Below are 25466 nucleotides of genomic sequence, written 5' to 3'. Positions count from 1 at the left end.
ATTAACATTTAAAATTCTAAATCCTTATTTAATGCAAGGCACCAGTTCTTATTTGGAACGCTTTCAATAGGTAGTAATTCATGCAGTCAAGTAAATGATACCGGACGGGTTCGGACCAAGAAAAAACCAAATGAATGGCCTAGTGGCCTACAACATCACAACCTTACTACATTAAAGTTGGCTCGAAAAAAAACCAGCATGTCTAATTTTAACTTATTTTCAGTTTTAATATTGTTACCCTGCATGCCCTAGAGTTGATTTGTCCGAGCTTTTGGCCATATAGATGAGCGGTATATACAAAACCCAATAAAACACTGTTTATATTTAGTCCAGCATCTATCGCCAAACTGTGCACACAATGTTAACCCCTATTTACAATCTTCTTCCGAACCAGGTTAGATTTTATCAACGCCAAGAATTCCCCGTTCCATTTATAGCCACTTTCCTAATCTACCGGCAAAGGTCGGGGTGGCTTCCGATCTAAGATTTCTATTTTTGGAACCTTTCCCGATACCAACCTTAAGTTGCCTTACCTTTGCCAAGGGGCTAAATTTTTAATGTTGTGGAAGAAATCTACGAGATTGAGAAGGAAAGAAATATGAGATCAAACTCTAAATAATGTAAGTACATAGGTTTGGTTTAAGTATGTCTATTTAACTATATCTTGACATATACAGCAAGGTGCGAAAGTGCATGGATATATAATGAATGGAATTCATTCATAATATGGTCAGCATGCACTTTTGCAGCTATGTAGTATGTCAATTTGTCGAACCAAAATCGAATAAAACATGATTATTTTCATGATTAAGTAGGCAAAGCCATTCATTGCAAGACATTCTCATCGAAATTAGCATTCAACTATGTAAATAAGTGCAATCTGTATCTACACACACTTATTACATTAGCATGAAGTTTTCTCGCTGTTTAAATAACGGACGCATTGAATAAATGTACCTATAGTGAGTAGTTCTCATGATTTCCAGTAAGATTAGCATAAAGGCACGTTTTGCACGTGTGTAAACAAGAAATATAACCAATACGCCATTCGACACGACTGCAAACTCAGAAATTGTAGTAAAACAAGTCCTGATCCGTAATTAAATAACTGGGTATTATAATAATACTGAATGGCGTAATTATAGAGTAGAAAAGCGGGCAAAATACTACGGTCCTAGTCCTCACTAATACCTATAACCGAAAGGCCATGAGCACAGGCCTCCATTATAACAACGGCTACTGTTTGGGCTACCACGCTTTTGTAGTGCATCAGGTATGTTCGGTTCGCACGCGTGGACAGCTTTATCTCAATAATACTCAAGAGAACCGCTTCCCTGATGCGCGGCATGCGCCGCGTGCGGGAGAGTACCAGCAGCTTAGTGAATCTGCGGTGTCAGCACGGTTGCATTTTTATCACCTGTCACTATGCCTGTCACTTGCACTTACATATACTTGTTAGAACGTGACTGGCATGGCGACAGGCGATAAAAATGCTACCGTGCTAAGCCTGCTGGTGTCACAGTACCCGGCTAGTGCAGTCTGGAGACACTGGAATTACATTCACTCGGAGAGGAAATGTGTAGAGCATATTTTAAGTTAAAATTATTTACGTGTTAAAATTTTTAACACGTAAATAGCTAACGTAAGAAATAAGGTTTAGTTTGTTACTAACATAAATATATAATTCTATGGACTAGACATGTCTGATACCAATGTGTTTTTTAAGGAAATCCTTGCCTGTATTCCTTAAAAAACATGCTATATTTTAAGATGAACAATAACATACCATTTTATTCACGAGGTAAATCTTTATAAAAAGTAGATAAATCAAGAAACTAACTGATAACAGTACCGGTTTATACAAAACTATAAAAAAGTATAAAAAATAATAAACACAAGAAACGTTTATTCACAAAGATAAAAATCCCAAGCAAACATTGATAAATGACATAATTAAACTTGCACTAATTAAACAATAGATAAGATAGATCGTGCATAAAACACATTAAAGAGTTGTGATAACAGATATGTATCAAAACAAGCGTAAGATGCCGATGACTCACTTTGACGTGTCTATGACTCAAGCATTTTCCGATGATACTCATGTTTTTTCCCGATATTTAAGATGACTCTTTGCTAATTTGCACTTGCTACAATACACACCAGTGTAAGGTCACAGTCACGGACTTTAAGCCATGCATTTACGCGGTTATCTCCCTGACGCGGTTCCGCACGCCGCCATTTCAATCATTTGGCTGTTAGATACTTGCGCTATGAAATATATCAAACGTAAAAAAACCTTAATGGCTTATCATTATCAATAAAGTCCGCGACTGGACAAAAACAGACTTTTGTTCATAATGAGGACTAGAATCGATCGAATCAATGACCGATGCACCCATACATGTTACACTACCATAAAAACCGATAATTTCGTAAGTAATAGTAGTAGTAGTAGTAGTAGTAAAACTCTTAGTAGGTCATTATGACATGGCCTGACCTGACCTAGTCTTAGACGGTCTAATTTACTAGCTTTAATAACGGTGACTCGTATATTTATGAGGATTCTTGAATAGCTTCTAGTCTATATAGTATTTTAATAACACAGATGTCATTTGAGGATTTTCAAGGATACTGAAAGCAAAACTTAATTTAGAACTTACTTCAGACTGCACTTAATTTGCACTGCAAAGTAATGTCTTCGAACTTAATTTAGACTGCAAAGTATGGATAGGTATGTTTCTGTAGATATGTCTGGAGGTATGCTTAGTTTGGGGCAAGATTTATTGTTTATTATTCAAAAACAGTGTAATTACAGCGTTCGCCAATACATTACAATCTTAGGTTGATCTGTGTAAGATTGTCCCCAAATATTTATATTTATTAATTATTTGAGAATACATATTAATTACGAGCAGACAATGTTTTTAAAACTTTTGCGTTAGAAAGAAGCAAAGCTGACAAGCTGGGGCATGCATACGGGACTGTTGTAATTTATAATGTTTTAACTTGTACTAATGCGGCATATTAATCGCTTTATTTCCGCTCGGCTCCCGCTCGGCGCTTAATGCGACATTTTCCACAAAACTTCGAATATTAAAGACAGCCTACTGCGCACCGCGTTTGCAAGATATTAATATTAAAGAGATAAAGTGAAATTATTTAAATGTATTACAATAGACACCTGCTACCTGCTGGTCAATGCGACAAAGAGTAAATGTTGAAAGTGCGAATCTTATCAATATACTACATCCAGAAACTATCACTGTCACACATCACCACATAACAGCAACAATTACAATAGACACCTGCTAGTCAATGCGACAAAGAGTAAATGTTGAAAGTGCGAATCTTATCAATATACTACATCCAGAAACTAATCACTATCACACATCACCACATAACTCGGCAACAATTACAATAGACACCTGCTAGTCAATGCGACAAAGAGTCAATGTTGAAAGTGCGAATCTTATCAATATACTACATCCAGAAACTATCACTGTCACACATCACCACATAACAGCAACAATTACAATAGACACCTGCTAGTCAATGCGACAAAGAGTAAATGTTGAAAGTGCGAATCTTATCAATATACTACATCCAGAAACTAATCACTATCACACATCACCACATAACTCGGCAACAATTACAATAGACACCTGCTAGTCAATGCGACAAAGAGTCAATGTTGAAAGTGCGAATCTTATGAATATACTACATCCAGATACAGATACTATCACTATCACACATCACCACATAACTCAGCAACAATTACAATAGACACCTGCTAGTCAATGAGACAGCTGTTCGCTGACTCACTTGCGTAGGCGCAGCTTGCAAAACCCACTGATACACACCTCAATTTCAACTGTATCATAAATGTTTTAAGGTTGAATTCAGATTACAGTTTTCGGTGGCTATGTTTTGTATAGCTAAAAGTAAATTAATAGGAAATTCGCTTGCGTTATAGTTATACAGATTGGCGATAAATTATTTGAACGCAACGGCCGGTGGCGATCAGTGCGAAGCGAGTAGCGATGACTGATTTTTAGGGTTCCGTACCTCAAAAGGAAAAAACGGAACCCTTATAGGATCACTCGTGCGTCTCGTCTGCCTGTCTGTCTGTCCGTCTGTCACAGCCTATTTTCTCCGAAACTACTGGACCTATTAAGTCGAAATTTGGTATACATATGTAAGTTTGTGACCCAAAGACGGACATGTAACGTAAACAAATGAATTTTAAACACGGGGGCTACTTTTGGGGGGTAAATGAGAAAATTAAAAAATAAAGTTTTTCAAACTATATCGAATATCGAATCGAATATACTATATAACATATCAAATGAAAGAGCTCATTGTGAGAATCTCAAATATATTTTTTTTATAATTTTATGATAAACAGTTTAGAAGTTATTCAAGAAAATAATCAAAAAACGACCATCCCCCCCCCCTTTATCTCCAGAACTACTGGGTCTAAAATTTTGAAAAAAATACACAAAATAGATCTTTACCTATAGATTACAGGAAAACCTATTAGAAATGTGCAGTCAAGCGTGAGTCGGATTTAATTACTTAGTTTTTGATCCGGCCCCTACGGGTTTTTTAAAGACATTTCACTCACGTTTCACATAAAAAATACATTGTTCAAATTATGTTATGTACGGAACCCTTGGAACGCGAGTCCGACTCGCACTTGGCCGGTTTTTTATAGCACAAGTGCACCACGGCATTTATCTAGTGCGCGCGTGATTTTGTCTCGGCCCATTCGTGTGGGTTAAGGTTTAGTGTATGTAAGTTACAATTGCTAGAAAGTGTAGGGTCAGGATGTAAGAGAAAAATACTCGCAGGATTAGTGATAGTTTTATGGCATTATTTATAATTATAAACGCGCTACAAGTCTCAATTAGCTAATATTAATCGTTCGTCTTAATCTATCATTTTAGCTCAAATGACACATAGGTATTATTTATTCGACAAAACCAAAATAACTAATTCGGGCACGTAAAGTTTTATAAATAAGGAGGTATGACTATTCTAAATAATTTCTCTATATATCGTAGTGCTGATCTGACGACGACTTAGGAAAAGTACAGTCGGCAAATCTTTTTAGACTCTAAAAAGCGACATCAAAAGTGCATACTCACTATTAATCTTATACCTTCTACTGCACCTCGCCGCAGCAACGGTACATAATTCTAACCGCTTTAATCCGTAATGCAAGTCCACTGCAACCTGCACTAATTACACTAATCTACTTTCTTAATAGCGGAAACGTCATTGCAAACTCTACTTTATCATCAAGCAATAAGACTACATTACGCAATAGCAATTATTTACGAGTTACGACATTACGTAAGTAATGGTTTGACTAGTTCTTGACCTCTCTACCTCTAGTCTTGAGACAATAATGAATACCAAGATGTAAATGTGCGTATGTTGCAGCTCGTATGACAGTGGCATAGAGTTCAAATTTTCGTGTTTTAATCATTTGTTTTGCTGGTCTTTCTAAACGTAATTAAACCATATAACCGCGAAAAATGCGTATGTGAGCGTGTATGTGCATAAGCGTTTTGGCATCCTTAGCTCTGTAAGTTTATGCATGTGACTGAAATAAAAAGAAGTATTGCTGTAGTTAGGGTTACAGGTCTGATTTCCTATTTTACGGGACAGTCAAATTCAAAATTCGGGATTAGGGGTTAAAATTCAACAAAATATATTACACATATTTACGACTTAATAGCACTGCTCATCTGCCTATTTGAGAGTTAATAATCAGGAAAAGAGAAACCATCAATGTATATTTCTATAAATTGAAAAATTAGCTTATTAATCTATAAAGTTTTCAGACAGTGGTTTGTCCTCAATTATGTAGATATCGCGAATTTCGGGACTTAAATTTAGTAGCTGAAAATCGGGGGCGGCCCGCAAAGATCAGGACTTCTGGTCGCCCAAGATATTAGTACAAATTTACAACGATTTACCATGATTAGCATGCACGCAAACCATGGAAAGTGAGCGTCGGTCAAACTCCAATTATTAAGTGAAACTGGCGCTGCCGCGCGTGCAACCGAAGTCGATGGTTTCTAATTGAAAAAGATTTTTATCAACAATAGTGCTAGCAGAAAATATTGCGGAATATCAACCGACTGGACCTAAGTTTTCAAGAAATTTAAAGAATAAATTCAGTTCATACAAATATTTTAAATTCAATTCAGTTATTTATTTCAGACAAAGGCCCATATTATTTATTAGTAATACAATTAAATTAATCTTAATATGCCTACCTAATCTTATCTTAATGTTACCTATTATAGTATCAGTTGTTGTACCTACATATATCTAACTTGTAGTACATCATGACAGTGCAAAAGTGCTCTTTACCACTTGCTCTATGCTCTATAACTTTATTTATACTTGCTGCTGTAAATTGGTGCAAGAAAGTGCGTTGTGCGCACACGCAGTTTTCAGGAAAGTTAAAATAAGAGTGTCTCTTTCTCTGACAGTGTTACAAAAGTTCAGAAAAATAGTCATCGATTACATATAATTAAAATAAAATGAAAATAAAACAAACAAACAGACATGTAGCTTGCAATGAGTCGAATGGCTCTAAATGTATTTTTGGACGTAATTCCCGGAAAGACCTATGTGTACACATATCTTCGGGACTCTCCACACAATGCCCCTTACCAAAAACTACCATTTGTCCAAACAAATCACACTCGAGACAAACAAACCAATCTTCACCCTACCCACCACCTTCCTGCGACAAGGTTCCATTATTAACAATCAGTAAGTGAGATGGAACCCTGTAACAGTAGTGTAGTGTGAAGACAATTTCAATTTGTCGCCTATTGTTGTCACAATTCGTGTAGAGTGGCTTCATTGTTATTATAATAGATGGACATGTGGCGTCCAGTTCGAAGGACCATCTAGTTAGTAATTAATTAAAACATTATTTTACAGTACATATGGTGCTACTTTCTCGCACTAGTGCGTAAAAGAGCACTTTCCGTGCATATGTCGAAAGTTTAAAGGGGTTTATGTACTGTTAAACGTTGTACGATACACGTGCGAATAGGTAATTCGCAACTCGTGTCGATTTAAAACACTCCCTGCGGTCGTGGTTTAATTTATCGCCACTCGTTTCGAATTTCCTCTTTTTCGCACTTGTATCGTAAATAACTATTCTCGATTTTTATGTCGCGATATGACGTTTCAGCTAGCTATCAAATAAAAAAACCGGCCAAGTGCGAGTCGGACTCACACACGAAGGGTTCCGTACCATTAACTATAAAAACGGTCACCCATCCAAGTACTGACCCCGCCGATTTCAGCTGTCTAGCTATCACAGATCACGAGATACAGCCTGGTGACAGACAGACAGACGGGCAGCGGAGTCTTAGTAATAGGGTCCCGTTTTTACCCTTTGGGTACGGAACTCTAAAAACCGACTAAGTGCGAGTCGGACTCGCGTACGAAGAATTCCGTATCATTACGCAAAAAAAAAACGGCAAAAAAATAGCTCGAACTCGAATGCCTATCGAAAGGCTCGTGGCAAGATATCTCGGTACTTGTGAAGTAATGACATACTTTCCGCACTAGCATCGAAATGTACTATTTTTTTATAACAAAAAGTTCGGGTCTCGATCTCTATCGTGACCCCAATTTTGCAACAGCCACTTATTTTCATTATCGTTATTATTTAATTAAAACATTCAAACGGAAACCGATACTTGACAGCCAGTTTTGATATCCGTTTCTTTTTTGATATTGAAATTAAAGTTTCAATTTGCAAGTTAAAGAGAATATACAGTCAATACAAGAAACAATACAAAATATAGAAGAACACATTAAATTAATTAGACTTATTAACAGAAAGACAATTATAAAGATATTTTATTATATTTTATAGTTTACGGAAATTAATAATCTTAAAAATCGTACTATACCTATATATTAGGTATTGTCATAGAAAAAACTACATTTAGGTCGCTTAAAAGTCCAAATAAACACTACACCAATATTTGTAACACATCAACAAAAACAGATTATGAATGTCTTCCATTTAAACAAAAAAAATGCAGTGTCATTCATAAGTATGTACATTCTAGGGATTTTATTTCTTTTAATTTATACAATCAATATGAAAACAACTAGGGATCTCATAAAATTGTCACGATATTGTCAATGAGAAAACGGACAGTCAGACAACTTGCACAAAAATCAAATCCCTTGGCCGTACTTATCTGATATGTATTTTTAATTGTCATCATGTCTATAAAATTATTTATTACTATAACGTAATAAAGAGGGCCAGTATCACTATAATTGGCATTATCAGTCCACGCCCGCGGACAGGTTCAACTTTCCCCCCAATTCTGACATTGTACAGTTGCAACATCCACTGCAATATTGCATGCGACCTTTAATATAAACTTATCAGTAAGCTAATATTATAAACCGTGTTTTGTGAACCTTAACCTAACGAACATAGGGTCATAAGGTACAAAAAAATTAACCCGAAGGTTTTTGTTTCTTAATGGTTATACAATCCTCATTAGTGTTCAATTAGAATTTAGGTAACCTTTTTTATAAACTTTTTTTCTCATTTAGGGAGCATTAAAAAAATTCTACAGTTTGAATAAAATATATCTACAATGTAAAAAGAAAACACCAGTGACAGACATACATATAAGGAACACTGAGACGAATCTATAAGTGTCCCGTTCTGCCAAATTTAGCCCTGCAAAATAAAAATAACAAAACGAGAATATTTTCTGTGTTCACAATTGTCTTGCGGTAAGCTCCAAAGCGGCCATAATTCAATTTGTTTGACATATTATGTTTTTTTTTGCGGCAGAGAAACCGTATACTGCCGTGCTACTCACAGTAAATAAAGTGGATAGAAAACAGCCATAAGGGACTGGTATTGTGTACTCAGTAGCGCCCTTTTATTTAAGTACCTAAGGTTAGAATTTAGAATACGATCGAGATCTAAAAATAAGTTGAAATAATGTTAGCTTGCGTATTGTAGGTAATCAACTAATCATACATATTGTCTACCGCGATATTTCGCTATATTGCTAGAATAAACAAGAAATTTTACGTATAGTAGGAGAAAAGAGGACTTTGTTAAGAACTATAGATAATAGAAGAGGAAAGATGCTTGGGCACCTGATACGACACGACGAATTTATCAAAAACATCATAGAAGGGAAAGTTGAAGCAAAGAGGAAGGAGGGAAGACCAAGGAGAGCGTACATGCATCAAATAAAGGAAAAACTCAACGTCGTGTCGTATCAGGCTGTCAAAGAGAAGGCAGAGGACCGCGAAACATGGAAATTGCTCCACCGACAAGAGACTTACTCTTAAGTATATGATGATGATGAAACAAGAAAGCGAGTTAGATATGTAGATAACGGAATTTCGATTTTCGTGGTAGGCCCTCAGCTACGGTATTCTTAATAATATGTATTGGGATTTTAAAATCATATTTCTTATCCCTCTCAGTTTAGGGTGCTCTTGGCCTGACCTTTACAATTAAACAGTAAGATTCTATTACTGTTTAATTAATTTGAACAATTTAAGTCGACCCACTTTTGAAAATTAAATTGTTAAGTTTAAATTATGTTCGCGAACTGCTAGCAGCGCTGCGAAACTTGCGAATTAATGAAACATCTGTTAATTAAATATAAACTTATAAAGTGTGCCAATCGCAATATGTCCTGCTAAGATCATTGACCCTCAAACAAGAGTTTTAAAACTTTGGTTATGTACAATTTTAGCATTAAGTCCGCCTTTTGTACGATTGTATTTTCTTTTGTGCAATAAAGATTAAATAAATAATTCACCCTAATGTTCCTAATACAAAATTTATTGTTCTACTCTGTATTCTACTATTTATACTAAACCTCTATTCTCTGTACAAATAGCTGGGCAGAAAGAAAATAGTAGATTGTTAACCAAGGGATGAAAGGCACTCAATTCTGCCGAGGTATTTTGGCGCTCGAACGCAGTGAGAGCGCCAATAGTCCGAGGCAGAAATGATGCCTTTCACCCGAGTTAAACACTCTACTTTTCATTTCGAATACGAGGAAAGTAAAATGCATGTATTTTGTTAAAAACATGGTTAAGTATACATTTTCATAGTATTTCTTGAGGTTACTTTCAATTAACAATTCAGGCAAAAGTATCGTTATTTATGGAATGGAGAGTCAAATGTCAAAATGGAAATTTTATAACAAATCCATTTAAAAACTCAAATTTCAATTGCGTATCGTAAAAAAATTAAAAAAATCGTACTTCGAACGTGAAATGCTCTAGTGCAGACACGTATCATTTTCTGCGCACCTTTTAGAACAACAATGACTCTCTTTCAGAGCATGAGAAATGAAAAGGTATTTTCCCAACATTTTTAACACATGCCATATAAAAACCTTGTAAAAATGTGCATTAAAAAACCATAACCGTGCGAAACATGTTGGCCGTGACAGCAGGCATTCCTCTCGAGAATGACGCACACAGCTGTTTAAATGTCGCGGAGATAAAAATACGAGATTTAAGACCAATGCACTGTACTAAAGCATAAAGTCTATAATAGAAGGAAGAATAGAAAAAAGCAGAGGCAGAGGAAGACCGAGACGTGCGTTTTTGGACCAAGCCAAAGAGAAAATCAACGTAGTGACGTATCAGGAGCTCAAAACAGCGGCAGAAGGAAGAACGGAGTGGCGGTTACTCCACCGACAAGAGCCAGGCTCTTAAGAGTTATGATGATGATGCACTGTACTACACAATTTCACCAGTATGAATGAGTCTACCATTTATCTCAGGCGGTCCCATACAACAAACGTGATTTCATTGCCGTTTTTTTGCGTAACGGTGCAGAACCCTTCGTGCGCGAGTCTGACTCGCACTTGGCCGGTTTTTGCCAACCGCCTCAGTGAAAAGGTAGCCCTGGGGGCCTAGCCAAGAAGCCAATACTTTGCGCCGTAGCGAACGAAACGCTAACATCATCGTCACACTGTCGCACTTCGTTTATTCGCTACGGCGCCAAAGATTGGCATTTTGGCTAGGCCCTCGGATTATTTATGTATCGTACTCGACCGACGACATCAGGTGCTAAATGTTATTGTAGATATTTTATATATTAATAGGTAAATTTAAGTGGTTTAAGTTAACAATAGGCCCGCAGGACGCGCACTTCCCCCTACTTCCCACGGAATTACGCCACTTGCACATTTTCAATTTGTCATAATCATAACGTACACAAATACATTGTTTGTGTTTATATCTAAATACACACACAGGTAATACAACCAACGACTACTGGTGCCTATTTCATCTGGCACTGACAATTTCCTGCACATTTCTGGTACCTAACCTACTATGATTGTAACTATAATCTCGAAGGCGGAAATGTTATTTAAGCGTAACGCTCCATTCCACGCTATCTGCAAATTGACAATGACAGGCTAAATCCATTAAACGCTCAACCCAGGTACGAGTCGTTGACCTAAAACGGAGGTCGGTTAACTTTTAAGAAGTTTTTTTATACTACGTCGGTGGCAAACAAGCATACGGCCCGCCTGATGGTAAGCGGTCACCGTAGCCTTTGTACGCCTGCAACTCCAGAGGAGTGACATGCGCGTTGCCGACTCTAACACTCCGCACCCTCGTTGAGCTCTGGGCAAACTTACTCACCGGCACAGGAACACAACACTATGATAAGGGTCTAGGGTTGTTTTAAAAAGGTGCAAGCTTAAAGCTTTTACAAACGTTGCGACAAATGGCATGCAATTTTGATAATTGTCGGTTAAGTAGGAGCAATGAATTGAATCGATCGAGACCCCCAGATCAGGTTGAGAACTTGAGACCGCTCAATTGATCTGCGCTGGAGCGAAAACTCTTTAGGAGTATTCCAGCGTAGCAAAACCGTCTTGTGTGATGCGGAAGGGTCCTGGATTTTCCCCAGGCTACCTTCCCCCGACACAGTCCTACCGCTCTAATTACCGTACTGTATTAGAGCCCGTCAGGTAAAAAAAAAAAAAACAAGCAAACAGTAAAAATCATGCGTTTATGAAACTTCAAAGGGCTAGAAAACCACGAGAGCCGATTTGTACTCTGAAATACGGCTTGCAAGCCGCGGTTTGCCTACCTCTGCCCTAAAATGTCAAATGCACTTTACCCAGGCGATGATATGTTTGTTTGTTTGTTAGACAAACTTTAATATACACTGAACGCGGAGCCGATGTCATGAGTGTCCCTTCAAGAAATACAGCCCGTTTCCAGACAGATGAGCAGAAACACAATAAAGCCCAAAGGGTACTTATATTCTAGCTCTACTTACACGTAATTTATGATGTTTGATTGCGTTCTGCACTTATCAGAAGTCCCAGTACCCAATAACTGATATGTAGTTACTTACCTGAAATAAAAATGAAATATTAGTTATAATATTTAAGGTTCATTAAAAGCAGACGTCAAATTAGTTAAATTACTGAGATGAAACAGTTTGTTTTGCCGTGGCAATGGCAATCGCAAAACTAGCGTCTTCTATAGTACTGGTTTTGGGTCTTTGGGTTTAACAGTAGAAACTTAATCCCGTCTACAACAGTTAATCAAATGGCAGTTAGACAAGGGGAGACGACAGATGTTTATACAGCTGTCACTTATCATAAACCACGCTCCATTCTAGCGACCAATTTAGAACTATTACAGTAATTCATTTTGCATCCCTTTCAATTTGCATATGTGTGATAAAGATAAAAGCCACGAGGTGCTGCGCTTATTTTAGTTATCTTCACAAATAATCATTTCTTTGCGCTCCTGTTATTTCAGCAACAGTAGGTGAATCTCTAAACAATACAAAACAGACTTTGCGCTCATGTAAATAAACATCACTTTCCATTGTATGACTCAGACGCTATTCCTTTGACGACTTTATATCGCGAAAGTAAACATGGTCATACTTGTTATGGCCATTTTTTGCCCGGATGCTGCACTTCATGATAAAAGCAAGCCGCTTTGCACAGCGCTAGTAGGGATCAAACTGAGTGATTTGACCCGCAGCAGCGCAAGTTTCACCCCTTAGGAACAGAGATGGCGCCACTTCTTTAAAAAATATTTCAAAAAATTCTACAAGCTAAACCAATGAACCGATTTAAATGTTTAATATCTCAAATGAAAGCTCATTATATACATTACTTTTAAAAAAATACTCAAAAAATATATACTGATTACTTTCGACAAAAAACGGCATCTTAAGTTTTTTTTTTTTACTCGATTGATAGTTTTTACTTGGTTTCTCAAAAAAAAATGTATGGAACATGAATAGCTTAATGCATGTATATATTACTGAATAAATAACAAGTATAATAAAAAAACCCGACACCGATACCTCTCATACTTCACGAAATATAAAAGTTTGAATGTGAGTGTAAATTTCTTCAAAATATATTTCAAAAAATTCTACAAGCTTAACTATTTGACCGATTTCAATGTTTAATCTCTCAAATAAAAGCTCATTATATACATTACTTACAAAAAATACTTATAAAACATATACTGAAGCCTTTTGGCAAAAAACGGCATCTTAAGTTTTTTTTCTTACTCGATTGATAGTTTTTACTTGATTTCTTACTCAGTACTATATATATATTTATTAAACTATTCATGTTCCATAATATTTTTGTTATGGAACATGAATAGTTTAATAAATATATATATAGTACTGAGTATATAAAAGTATTACAAAAAAACCCGACACCCATACCTTTCATTCTTCACGAAATATTTAAGTTCAATTATGCACGTTCTTACAAATAAATCCTTTAAAAGAAATCTTCTACCGCAGTAAGTGCACTGGTTTTAATATGAAATGTGTCATATGAAAAGAAATCACCCAATTTATTTTAATAAATAAAAAAATTATAAATAAAAACTGAATAAAGTTTTTTCCTGGTGGTGAATTACAAAAAAATATAACAAATCTAAAATTAGGAATTATTTTTATTTAAAGTGACTACATTTGTAAACAAAAAACTTAAATGTCCTCTTCGGGTTCATATTTCATATTTATTTATTGCAACCATGGTTTTATAGGTATTACAAATTCTTGGTAGTTCCACATGGACCCCGTGGGGGCATAGCAATATTACATGCATACTTAGGATCTAATCTTAAATCTATGTGTATAATATAAAAGTAGGTCAATTTAGTAGTTTTTATACATATAAGCCGAATTGAATCAGATAATTGTCAGTGTATTAAATACAAAAATAAACGGGCAACTAATTATTATTAGGTGATGTCAAATTATATGGTTCACCGGTAGATGTAAAACTGAAAAAGAAAAGTCGTTTTGTTAAGTACTCGTACCATTCCAATACTACAAAATCACTGATCATACATGAACTGGTTGCTGTAGATTACTGTTGAATTATTTTTGTGCCTAGTTGATAACCATTAAACCTATAATTTTGTGCCAGACCTATAATTAGTGGTCAGCATGCAAAATAACCCTGGATTGAAAATTACATTAACTTACTTTTGATTTGTACAGCCACCTTTGCATGATTTACACTGGGCTGTGCATGGTAAGCTGACGCGACGACACTCACAACGCATAGTTTCGCAGCCAGATTTGCAGCCACAATGGTCCAAGAGGCTTAATTGCGACCAAATCGCTGTAACTGCCGACCATTCCGGAGTCCAACTCTCTTTTTCCTCAGTCCATCCCCAAGAAGATGGACATGGTATGGAAACTTCTGGTTTCATAGCGTTTCCCCATATATGGCCCTCTTGGTAAGCTGCTCGAAGTGCATGTTTATAGGGAGCAGGTGATGTAGGTGGCAGGGTTGGCAGGTTCTAATTTCTCGGCCAAATCAGATTTGTTCCCTGAACGACGCCCTCCATTGACTGACAACGAAGGTGGACAAATTTGGTTTTCGTACTGGAAGAATTCGTTCAGATCAAGCTGCCTTTCTCTGGCCACTATAAAAAGACGGGAAAATAGGAGTATGTCAACTTTTAAGTTTTTGATTTTGTCAGTTGTCAGGTGTGTAACTACATATTTTCATTTTAGTATAAAGTAACCCTAGATTTCTGTTATTGTTTGGCCAAACGGAACACATAAACGTAAATGAAGTTCACAAATAATTGTTTGCTTCAAAAAACAAGCTTGTGTCAAGCCTGCCACCTACATCAGCTGCTCTCTATAAACATGCACTTCGAGCGGCTTACCAAGCGGGCCATATATGGGGAAACGCTACGAAACCAGAAGTTTCCATACCATGTCCATCTTCTTGGGGATGGACTGAGGAAAAAGAGAGTTGGACTCCGGAATGGTCGGCAGTTACAGCGATTTGGTCGCAATTAAGCCTCTTGGACCATTGTGGCTGCAAATCTGGCTGCGAAACTATGCGTTGTGAGTGTCGTCGCGTCAGCTTACCATGCACAGCCCAGTGTAAATCATGCAAAGGTGGCTGTACAAATCAAAAGTAAGTTAATGTAATTTTCAATCCAGAGTTATTTTGCATGCTGACCACTGATTATAGGTCTGGCACAAAATTATAGGTTTAATGGTAATCAACTAGGCACAAAAATAATTCAACAGTAAATCTACAGGCACAAAAATTATCCAACAGTAATCTACTGCAACCAGTTCATGTATGATCGGTGATTTTGTAGTATTGAAATGGTACGAGTACTTCTCAAAACGACTTTTTTCAGTTCTACATCTACCGGTGAACCCGAAGAGGACATTTAAGTTTTTTGTTTACAAATGTAGTCACTATAAATAAAAATAATTCCTAATTTTAGATTTGTTATATTTTTTTGTAATTCAGCACCAGGAAAAAACTTTATTCAGTTTTTATTTACAAATTTTTTATTTATTAAAATAAATTGGGTGATTTCTTTTCATATGACACATTTCATATTAAAATCAGTGCACTTACTGCGGTTGAAGATTTCTTTTAAAGAATTTATTTGTAAGAACGTGCTTAATTGAACTTAAATATTTCGTGAAGAATGAAAGGTATGGGTGTCGGGTTTTTTTGTAATACTTTTATATACTCAGTACTATATATATATTTATTAAACTATTCATGTTCCATATTTTTTTTTATGAAATCAAGTAAAAACTATCAATCGAGTAAGAATAAAAAACTTAAGATGCCATTTTTTGCCAAAAGTATTCAGTATATGTTTTTTGAATATTTTTTTATAAGTAGTATATATAATGAGCTTTTATTTGAGATATTAAACATTAAAATCGGTCGAATAGTTTAGCTTGTAGAATTATTTGGAATATATCTTGAAGAAATTTACACTCACATTCAAACTTTCATATTTCGAGAAGTATGAGAGATATCGGTGTCAGGTTTTTTTTTATAATACTTGATATTTATTCAGTAATATATACATGCATTAAACTATTCATATTCCATACAATTTTTTTGAGAAATCAAGTAAAAACTATCAATCGAGTAAAAAAAACAAACTTAAAATTCCCGTTTTTATCAAAAGTATTGAGTATATATTTTTTGAGTATTTTTTAAAAAGTAATGTATATAATGCGCTTTCATTTGAGATATTAAACATTTAAATCGGTTCATTGGTTTAGTTTGTAGAATTTTTTGAAATATTTTTTAAAGAAGTGGCGCAATCTCTGTTCTTAAGGGGTGAAACTGCCGCTGCTGCGGGTCAAATCGCTCAGTTTGGTCCCTACTATCACTGTGCAAAGCGGCTTGCTTTTATCATGAAGTGCAGCATTTTGTTCATAACAAGTATGACGTGAAATTTTGTAAATGGAATTATGACTGAGGATTAAAACATTATTACTTTAAAAGTAGCCTTAAAGTGTTGACAATAAAGCTTATTTTTCCTAACCTGTCATCAAAGGTGCTGCCATGATAATGATATTAATGGCACCCTAAAAGTGATCTTATTTTTTCTGCATAAGGTTTATGTTTCGTAATCTGTTATAGTCAAAGGTGTTTTTCGTCGTCTAAACTGACTCGGCCCTTAGCCAAAGACAAGACTAGGGCAAAGGAAGTCTCAATTTAACGTAACTCGATAATCGTAACAGTTTCCTCCGCTCTTCCGTACGTTAGATCAGTTAGATGGCATGCTGGTTCCAATTTTTGAATTTGTGTCGAGGATTGTGTGACAAAGGCTATTTCCTGTCTATGGTTTTTAAAAGAAATGAAACGAAAAGAGGCCAGTGATGTTTTCTCTTCTATTAATTTACGGTTTGTTAGGACCAGCAGCGGAATTTTTAGTTTTATAAAAATCTAATAGGTATAATATCACTAGAAAATATGCGGTTAATACAAAAAAATTGGTGTTTTAATTTAGATACCAAACCGATATATGCTCCCCGCTCACCTAATTAAAAATTCATTTTAAAAATAAACTAAACAACCTAACAAACATCAAACACTGTCATAAAAACCGGCCAAGTTCGAGTCGGACTCACGTTCCAAGGGTTCCGTACATTACACAATTTAAACAATATATTTTTTATGTGAAACATGAGTGAAATGTCTTTAAAAAAACCCGTAGGGGTCGGATCAAAAACTAAGTAATTAAGTCCGACTCACGCTTGACTGCAATTTCTAATAGGTTTTCCTGTAATCTATAGGTAAAGATCTATTTTGTGTATTTTTTTCAAAATTTTAGACCCAGTAGTTTCGGAGATAAAGGGGGGGGGGGGGATGGTCATTTTTTGCCTATTTTCTTGAATAACTTTTAAATTATTTATCCTAAAATTATAAAAAAATTGTATTTGAGATTCACACAATGAGCTCTTCCATTTAATATATAACACGATACCTATAGTTTGAAAAACTTTATTTTTTAATTTTCTCATTTACCCCCCAAAAGTGACCCCATGTTTAAAATTCATTTGTTTACGTTACAAATCCGTCTTTGGGCCACAAACTTACATATGTATACTAAATTTTAACTTAATTGGTCCAGTAGTTTCGGAGAAAATAGCCTGTGACAGACGGACAGACAGACGCACGAGTGATCCTATAACGGTTCCGTTTTTTCCTTTTGAGGTACGGAACCCTAAAAATTACCATTAAAACGAGTAAATTTCGTTCTAAATTCAAAAACCTAACGGGACATTTTTACCAAAACTCGGCAGACGGCAGACGTCCGTAAACCCCAAGGAGTAAAAACATCGTAAAATGTACGAAAACTTTTTACAACATAAGCTCAACCTTTTCGTTGTTAAGTGATGCAATGAGATAACCAACATCTGCTGCTCTTACCATAAATTGAGCCAAATTAGACTCAGATGACAAACTGAGTCTTTTTGCGGTCTCAGAATTTTTTTTTACCACCTTGGCACGTGGCAGACTTCGTGAAAAAAAAACATTTTTTAATTTTAATATCTTACAACTGGAGCATACAGCCATTAAACCGAAAAGATCACGATATTGAATTAGCCAGAAACATCTGGTTTTAATCGCCACCTGGCTGTTTAAAATAAACGGACACTAAATATCAAATGAAACAATGCAGTCGACCAGTCATCCACTGGCCACTGTAATTATTCCAAACACTTATCTGACATTCGTCTCATGCGCTCCAGGATAAGTGTGACCTAAAGATACAAAACAATGTTTATTTCGCATTTAATTACTAAATAGTATTTTTAATATAAATATGTGGGACATAATATATAGGAACACCGGAAAGTAGATAAACTGCTATTTGGGGCATTTTTTATGGAAAGGGACCTTATTGTCGGTGGCGCTTACGCCGCACAGCGTTGCGCGGCATTGTATTTATATCGGAGCATTGTTAATAATGGCGTAAGCGCCATCGACAATAAGGTCCCTTTTTATAGAAAATACCACATTTATTCTTCTGATCAGCCAAAGTGAAACCGCTTTTTTTTTTCGCTATTTCGGGGTTGGTCCCCGCTAACGTAAAGCTACACAAATTATATATTTCACCTTGCAAAATATAGCTAAAAGTTTAAAAGACACCGTGTATGCATTAACATTTAATTTTACTTCTAATTATATTATAAAATTCGACAGGGAGAACGTATTTATGTTTTTTTTTTATATTTCACCTAAGCCTTCGCCTCGCCCAAGCTTTGTAATACTTTGGAACTTTACCACTGTATTTAGCTTTGCCTTTTTGCCTTGCAGTTGGCAACACAGCATGCTCAGACGCGCTACGCAATTTTAAATATAGAACGCGCTTGACAGTTCGACGGTTTCAAATATGGAACGGACAATGGTTGGGCCACTGTTTTCACGCAACAGCTTATAAATGACCATTGGTCGACCTTACTGTCTTTGTAATACGGTTTACAAATGATCAGTTATTTGAGTCGATGATAGACATGATGGTAAGTGTCAGTTCAGCAAACGCTTGACGTAATAGAGTACCATTTTTCGTTGTGGGTTATTTAACGATCCATTTACAGTGTAAATATACAAATCAGCGTAGAGAATCACACTAAAATAACAATTTGTTCCGGTTCTACGGATTTGTTTACGTTTAAATACGATAAGCATACCGTCTCATGGATATACCTAGTTACTACTAAAAAAAAACGTTTTTCAATAAAAAGACACGTTAAGATTGTTTACCTTTTTCGAATCCTAAAAAAAACGAAATAAGTATAGAACAGTTATTTCTGTTAGTAACTACTCCAAAAGTCCGAACAAAGAAATCCTTTCTGCAAATTTCTTTCTTCTGCTGACTGTACTGTACCTGTATAAGACGGCGGCGGACGCTAAGTGCAAGAACGAGTTAGCTATACAGGCTACTAAAGAGCTGCCGATCGATACACGTGACTTATATTTCTATCTCCACAATACCCTACAATACTCCTACAATATTTGCGCAAGATTGCGCCCGTTTCCGTCCAGGCTCTAGTTTTCGTCCACTTGACGGAGTAGGTAGCAAATAATACATGTATTTTTTAATTCGCAATCTAATTTTACTTTAAGGCAAAACTTCTTCGAAAAACTAGCGCCTGCGACTAATAATTTAGGTATGTTTGCCGCAAAATGTAACTGCCTACCTATGTAAATTAAGACGATTAGAAGGAGTATTATTTTCCGATTTATTCTACTTACACCAGGCATCCTTCTGAGTGGCTCAACATGGCAGACGACAAAGGCGAATTCATCAAAGCAGCAAGAGAAATATAGCAACTGGATATAACCGACAGCGAATCAGACAAAAAAAAACCAACACCTCGAATCAACAAGCAAACGACATCTCAAGATGATATCGACCTTGCTTGATACAAGATATTACGAAGACCGAAACGGAAACGACGAAAAGCATATCACCAGGCGTGGCTCATTCCGCGATTTTGTCGCGTCGCTACAAGTACATGCGGCCCACACCAATTTTGGTGTCTAGCCATAGTAATTGCCGCGCACCGCTACGGAACGGATGCCTGCTCGCGCTTGCGCCACGTAGCGGTCATATCTGTTGTAATAGACGCGTTTTGTTAGAGAGTGAATCTTCTGTACCTTTTACTATTATTTATTCTGTGATATCACCAACAACGCTCTCCCTCGACGACTTAACCTTAACTTTAGGCTGCATAGCCGGCTTATTATAACTATCCCTTCCCCATCCCAGAGCGTGTCACTTCTCACAAAATTTCGTCCCCTGTAGGCCGAGCACATGATTGGCGCGAGAGTATCTCGCCGCGAGATAGACTACCCGTCTTTTATTAACTGTATGAATTAAAGAGGGACGAATAGTCTATGTCGCGGCGAGATACTCTCGCGCCAATCATGTGCTAGCCCGGCTGGTATGCCGGCTGGTCCGGAGCAGGTTACTGGCTGGATGAGGCGCATTCTTGTCTTGACAGTCGAAAAAGTCCGACACAAATCCTTATTAAAAACTTAGCAACACCAAAAATAATTATAAAAAACAACAGACTTTCAAAATGACCGCATAAAGCTAAGAGCAAGTTGCCAAACTTGATCGATAGCAGTATTGCATAGCACGATAACGATAACACATGGTCTCGGCCAATTCGTTGTGGGTGACCTTTTCAATCAACGGCATAAAAAATGCACAGTTAAACTATAGCAGTATATCAAAGTTCAATATTCTGTAACTTTATTAATATTTTCTAAATTTATGAATGCATGAAACAAAGTAATGAATTAATGATTTTCAAATAAAATATGACAGGAAAAGGTACACTGGTAAACATGCTTATTATTACCTATCTTTTTCTAATGCAATCAATTTCAAATTGAGACAAACTGTAAAAAAAGTGTAATAACTATATGTGATGTGTGTATGTGCTGCAAGAAATAGTAGATTGTACAACAAGGGCACAAAGCGATAGAGATAAAAATAGGCGTTTGTGCCTGTGTTATACACACTGCTTTTCACTTCAATTGTGAAAAAATAAAACAATGGCAAACAAATAAAATACATTTTTTTTCTCTTTTTTTTAATCTTTAACACGTCATATTTACCTTAAGCTAAAGTGTGTAGTGGACACTCGTGCGCGAACGCGGCGCAAAGCTGCGAACGCGAGTGTGGTGTCGATTTCGCTGATTAGCGAACTATCCACACTCGCGTTCACGGCTTCGCGCCGCAATTCGTGTGGAGGGGGCTTTAAGTCTTTATTCATACTGCCAAATTATAACTACATTTTGTAGTTTATTTCTATAATAACTATGCTGTATTGCAAGATTTTAATGATTTAGTAATATACATATAAAACACGGATTATTAAATAAAAGGGGCCAAATTAAGTGGAATAACAATATTTTTCGATTATGTTTTATTGTGTACTATGGCAGTGATTTGATTGTCTTAGTCCTTAAAAAAAATTACTTTGTGCACTAGAGCATAAAAGTAGCATTTTGTGCAGCCTACATCTAGCACAAAGGAGAACTTTACGAGCATGAGAAGTGAAAAGGATTTTTTTTATCGAGGACATTGATACTATATTTGACGTTTAACGCAGCATGGCAGTCTTTAATAAAAACAGTCGCTTCTCTAGCCGCCCAGGGACCTCTCAAAAGGCCGTCCATTCCTGCAGACGACGGCATGCTGTCGCAGTTCGATTGTTAACTTTTAGACTTTCGAGGCAGGCAAAAAAGAAAGCAATAAACTCGTCGAGTTTGTAATATTCCGTGGTAATGGTTAAGATACTGGTTTTTAAATCATAACCTGTATTATACTGGCACTATGCGTATACAGTAGTTAGTTTAGCATGCTTCTTATTAAGAGTATTAAGACCTTGTGAATGAGGGCTATCGTGTTTTTGCTCACCAGTTGGCGCCTCTGTTGATGGTGGTCCAAAAGACTAAAGAACAGCTGTCAGTCATTGAAGTGACATTTGACATTTCGAACTATGGAAAAGACCACCATCTACACTAGCGCCCCTAACGGCGAATTCATACGCGTTAGCCCTCATTGTGATAACAGCGAGCGCTTCAATCAACACTTATTTACACAAAACATGACACGCATGCGCGTATTTATACGCTTGAACTGATGTGTGTATATGTTTTTAAGATAATTTATAATGTAATTATATACTATACATTTGAGTACCTATTTTAATTGTATTATATGTATTGTTTAAAGTTACACAATCATGCTTAAAATTTGACAGGTAAGTGGTAGAACCGCATGTCGAGTTCATAAAAAATAATTATAATTCTTAATTCAACTAATTTAAAAACCTAATTGCTTTAACAACTTAAAAGCTGTGCAGGAGCTTTTAAGCTCGCACCAGAGCAAGGTCACGAGATAACCGTCTACATTTATGTTATGATTGATAATTACATGTTGTAACTTGGTTTTACGATCTACTAATTAACTGTTAGAAATATTATACCACAATAGAACGATCACAACTAAAACAATTTGCTTTTAATACTCTGAAACATCGCCAGATGCCGCTGTAATATACATACAACATACAAGTCTAAAATGTCTCAACTATGCTTTCATAAACGAAATAAATATCATTATACAAAGGAAAAAATTACCAAGGCCTCCAGGTCCCGGGGCTGGAATCGAACCAGCGTCCTCCGTTTACGCGACAGATGCCTCAACCGCTCGGCCACCCGGGCTCGGTGGCATAACTGACATGGGTCGAAATTTCCAAGTATATGACAATTTCCGAGGGCTTGAGGCTTGTGGGGCTTGTAAAAACACAAATTAAAATATTTTCATAAGAAAGTAGGTAATTTCATGTGCTATTTATTTATGTTAGGGAGAAGTAGGAGAACCAACAGCTATACACTTACAATAAACAACAAGATTAAAACATGAAGCCAATTACAGGTTCTCACAGGTAGTTACAAAATATTCAATTTTAAACTAGGTAATGCTAGCACTTACGCACACACACATGCATGCATGCATGTTCTTAGAGTATGCTTTCATCGTAGTTTTGTGTTCGGGATGGAGATCTAACAAATTTTAATATAAACGGCTGTAGGACTCTACAGCATTAGGCCGACTGGTCCAAGCTAACTCTGCACAGACTTTGCATGTACAGTGTGGAAGTGCAACTATAAATTAAACGTTGGTAAAGCCTGTGCAGAGAGTTAGCTCAGATGAACTCTAAGCGCTACTTGCGGGCTAACCGGTTAAACCTGGAGTTACCATTGTTACCAGTACAATTTGACACTGGATTAAAGGGTTAACCCCAGGTTAGTGGGATGGTGCAAGTGGCTCTAAGATAAGTTTTAATATACAGAAAGTTAAAAAGCCAAGCAACAAATCTACAATATGATGGTGGGGCAAGCAGTGGTGTAATAAGTATAAGATTATCTTTAGTTCACTCTTAATTAATATTTTAGCCTCTGCTACTATTATGAATCGTTTTTATGAACAGCTTAAGTCATAAGACTCATAATCATAGCTCGTAACAGTAAGTGAATTAGCAGCAACTAAACGGCACTCAAAGCAAGGACGAAGATAACGACGGCCATTCACTGATAATGACCAGCCTGTGTGTTCCAATCGCGCATATAGTGCAGAAATGCTTATCCTATTCGTTATCTCCCTCTTTATTGCACTGGCATTATTAGAGCGAAAGAGACGCATATAAACACACAAACTCACAATAGCAAAATTTCAATTTTCTACGTTCACGGTAGCCGACGGTATCCAGGCGACGCAAGCACTGAGATACCTTGCGAATCTCTGATCACAAACACAAGCGATATTCAACCTTAACCTTAGATCAGATTCAGATTATAGTTAGTATAGTTTTTACGATTCGGGGTCAGGTTATATAGAGCCATTTTGTGAATGATAGACAAGCTAGAGTTAGACCAAGATAAGTCTGCAACGATTTTGATAGCACACGCAGTGCAAGTGTTATTTTAAACGTCAAACATCTATGAAATTATGACATATAAATAACACTTGGACAGCCAGTGCTATAAAGATCGTTGCAGACTTATCTCGGTCCAACTTTACACCACAAGCGCTTGAGATATAATAACGATCATTATGTGCTAGCTCTTGTGACACGGACTGCGATCTAAATAAGTAACGCGTCTTAGATAAGGACTAGTGATTAAGTGAAGGGCTTAGCCGACTTTGACTGGCCACCCACCACTTCATATCTATCCTATACCAATTGCGAGACATAAAATATTACGGATTTTTTCACTGTAGATCTGTATAGAATCATAAATTTAAACGCTTCGTTAACGTTGTGCAATGTTACTGCACTTCTTGTACATATGTACATTTTAACTAGACATAATTATAAATAGTATTCGTCTCTAAACGGTAAATAGTCTTGCATGACAGTCCACACTGGTTCAGGTTCAGGGTCCATGTAACAAGTGCTAAAATACAAGCAGTACTTAGTTTAATATTACTTTTTACTTGAAGACTTTATTATTTAACTATTTGTTTTAACTAAGCAAGTTGGCACAGCGATCCAAAAAGAAATTTCGGCCTCGAAATCCAGGAGAGCGCCACTCTTACCTTTTCATTTATCAAGAAATTATTCGCCTAACACTAACATGCTTATTTTAGGGTTCCGTAGTCAACTAGGAACCCTTACAGTTTCGCCATGTCCGTCTGTTTGTCTGCCTGTCCGTGGCTATCGTAGTGCTAGAAAGCTGCAATTTGGCATGGATATATTTAATATATACTGGGCCAAAGTATTTTATTTCGCTTCTTGTCCATTCCATTATTGACTCGCCATTTACCAAAACAGAAATTTTATACGAAATCTATCTGTTACAAAGTTGCGATTCGTGTTCAAACGAAAACAATAATATAATATCGCCCACAACAAATGCGTGGGCCGGGATACAAGCAGTCTGAAACTACCAATACAGACGTATTAACTGTTATATTAAAGTCTTAACTTTAATGTATAATGTAGGAACATTTAAGACGATTCTCGCTGATTTGGCCTTGAGCGTCTCAGCGTCTCTGTACCCGCACCCCGCTCACTGCGA

General features: G+C 36.4%; 2 protein-coding genes across 3 annotated transcripts in view; both read right to left on the bottom strand.

Moving 5' to 3' along the window:
• The window catches only part of LOC134750558 (probable small nuclear ribonucleoprotein Sm D2), a 119115-nt gene that overhangs the window by 47707 nt on the left and 45942 nt on the right, over positions 1-25466 (bottom strand). The window lies entirely within an intron of this gene.
• The window catches only part of LOC134750469 (disintegrin and metalloproteinase domain-containing protein 12-like), a 96384-nt gene that overhangs the window by 41570 nt on the left and 29348 nt on the right, over positions 1-25466 (bottom strand). The gene's annotated exons all lie outside the window — the stretch shown is intronic.

This window comes from Cydia strobilella, chromosome 20 (genome assembly GCF_947568885.1).
Source record: "Cydia strobilella chromosome 20, ilCydStro3.1, whole genome shotgun sequence".
Lineage (NCBI taxonomy): Eukaryota > Metazoa > Arthropoda > Insecta > Lepidoptera > Tortricidae > Cydia > Cydia strobilella.
This window is presented reverse-complemented; position numbering and strand designations above follow the sequence as displayed.